Raw genomic sequence first — 3087 nt, 5'->3', positions numbered from 1 at the left:
AGGATTAGTGTTAATTCTGCTGGTATCAATGTCTGTTCTGACTCTATAGCTAACAGTACTGAAAAGGTAAACACTTACTTCTGCAAATGATCACGGATGTTCCTATAATTACTGTATATATTTAAAACAAAATTTTAGGATCCTTCTTCACAGACAACTGGCTTCTCTTTCTATCACTGGATTCCCAAACTATGAACTAACATGTCTGAAAACCTTATGAGATAATGTGATTTTGACGGTGAATGTTAAAAGCTAAACTACCCTTGAATTTTTTCTGATTATGCAAAGTAAACATCCGAGTCAGCTGCCCATCTAATTTTGCTCCTGGAAACATCATGATGTATTAGCTATTACCACAGAGTTCTGCCTTGCCACTCCATCCTTGCTGCTTGTTACTGTAACTATGCTCCTATTGCCAGACTGTTAAATATTTCCACTTGGCCTCTACCAATCCATGATATTTAATCCCCATAGATATTATGAAGCCTGGGTCTCTGTCATCAACTCCTCCTGTCAACAAAGGCCTCTGAAGGACAACCACTACCAAGCTTCTCAAATATGCCAATACCTGCCATTCCAGAACATTCCTTATTAGGTTGTGTGACGACAGTGCCCTTAAGAGTCTCCTAGGGAACATAGAAAGTGAGTAGGCAAAACAAACGCAATACATTTATTTTAAATTCTCATCTCCCTTAGTCTTCTGATCCCTTCTTTAATACCATACCGAAAGACTCTGATATCTATACTTTATTTATGTTACGGGGTTAAAAATTAAACCAAAGGGCAACTGTAATCTCACAGTAACAATACCAGGAAGCTTAGCTTGCACATCTGTTCATGCTGGTTTGTTTGTTCTCTTCTTCTCACCACAGAGGATGGCTCGATGGTCACAAGACAAATGACAGAAAAACTGCAAGATTAGATCAGATGAGGAACAATCGAGCCACCAGGGGCCCATGGGAACAGCATGTGGCATAGGTCATGAAGACCCTGAGTCAACTAAAGGACTGTGTACCTATGAAAGAGCCTAAATTCCTCACAACAAGAGGAGGGTTGTTCTTTAAGATGAGAGTCTGCCATCCTCCTCATTTACTGGCTGTCACAAGGGCAATAAAATCTATAAGGTATTTGGAATTAAGCTAGTAAAAATATGTAAGACTTTTATGAAAAAAGTTATAAAGTAATACAGAAAATCAAATGAAAACCAAAGTAAATATATCATGTTCATAGATGGAACACCCATATCTTAGCCATATAAATTTTCTTTAAATGATATGTTCAAATTTCAAACAAAATCCAAATTGAAAATTACATAGAGCTTGATAAGCTGATCAGAAATAGTCAAGATAACTTAGAAACAGAAAAGGGAACAGCTTACTAGATAGCAAGACATTTTTTAAGTTATCACAATTCATAAAGCATGACATTGCTACAATAATAGATAAATAATGCAACAGAAGAGAAAGCCCAGAAGACCCACTCAAACATGGGAACTTTATATAAGAGTAAGGTGTCCTACAAATCATTGGAAAATAGATTGACTACTCAATAAATGTATTATTTGTATGTACAAACTATCAAACCTATATCAAACCAACGTAAAACAAATTACATACAGATTAAAATCTAATTGTGAAATGCAAAGCCTTAAAACATAAAATATGATTGTATACTTTCTTAGGAAGAGAAAGATTTAGTGAATAAGAAGCAAAAAACCAGAATCAAATAAAAAAATAAACTGAATACATTAAAATCAAAAACATCTATGTGAAAAAAGACTATTGGTGGAATAACTGATATACAAGAAGTGATTTACTCAAGATTATATGCTAATAAGTATATAGAAATGCTAATGATTTGCATGCATTGATTTTGTAACCTGAGACTTTGCTGATTTTATATATCAATTCTAGCAGTATTTTTTGTGGAGTCCTTAGGGTTTTCTAGATACAAGATCATATTGTCACCAAACAGGGATAGTTTGACCTCCTCTGTCCTGATTTGGATGCCCTTTATTTCTTTCTCATCCCTGATTGCTCTAGTTAGGACTTCTAGTACTATGTTGAACAGAAGTGGTGACAGGGGCACCCTTTGTCTTCTCCAGTTCTTAGGGGGAATGCTTGCAACTTTTCCCCATTCAGTGTGATGTTGGCTGTAGATGTGTCACATATGGTTTTTGTAATTTTGAGGTATGTTCCTTGTATACATAGTTTATCAAGGGTTTTTATCATGAGAGGGTGCTGGATTTCATCAAATGCTTTTTCTGCATCTATTGAGATGATCATATGGGCTTTGTTTCAGTTTCTGTTTATGTGGTGAATCATGTTTATTGATTTGCACATGTTAAACCATCCTTGCATCCCTGGATGAAACCCACTTGATCATGGTGGATTTTCTTTTTGATATGCTGTTGAATTTGGTTTGATAGTATTTTGTTGAAGATTTTTGCATTTATGTTCCTAACACAGATTGGTCTCTAGTTTGCTTTTTTTTGTTGTGTCCTTTCCTGGCTTTGTTAAGCAGAGAATCAAATCAAGAACTCAATACCATTCACAATAGCTACAAAGAAAATAAAATACCTAGAAATATACTTAACAAAGGAGGTTAAAGACTTCTACATGGAGAACTACAAAACACTGATGAAAGAATTTGCAAATGACACAAACAAATGGAAAAACATCCCCTGCTCATGGACTGGTAGAGTTAACATCATTAAAATGTCCATATTGCCCAAAGTTATTTACAAATTCAATGCAATCCTCATCAAAATGCCAACATCATATTTCACAGATCTAGAAAAAATAATCCTAAACTTTATTTGGAACAAAAAGGAACTGAAATAGCTAAAGCAATCTTAAGTAAAAAGAACAAATCTGGAGGCATCACATTACCTGACTTAAAATTTTACCTCAAGGCTATAGTATCCAAAATAGCATGGTACTGGTATAAAAGTAGAGACATAGACTCATAGAACAGAATAGAGAACCCAGAAATAAAACCATCTACCTACGACCAACTGATCTTTGACAAAGCAGAAAACAACATACACTTGGGAAAGGTGCTGGGAAAACTGAATAGCCACATGCA

The 3087-nt window shown here is 35.0% G+C and overlaps 1 protein-coding gene across 1 annotated transcript in view; it reads right to left on the bottom strand.

Annotated features, from left to right (window-relative positions):
• The window catches only part of STXBP5L (syntaxin binding protein 5-like), a 386990-nt gene that overhangs the window by 219580 nt on the left and 164323 nt on the right, over positions 1–3087 (bottom strand). The gene's annotated exons all lie outside the window — the stretch shown is intronic.

Source organism: Propithecus coquereli, unplaced genomic scaffold, assembly GCF_000956105.1.
Source record: "Propithecus coquereli isolate 6110/MARCELLA unplaced genomic scaffold, Pcoq_1.0 Scaffold10, whole genome shotgun sequence".
In the NCBI taxonomy this organism is placed as follows: Eukaryota; Metazoa; Chordata; class Mammalia; order Primates; family Indriidae; genus Propithecus; species Propithecus coquereli.
This window is presented reverse-complemented; position numbering and strand designations above follow the sequence as displayed.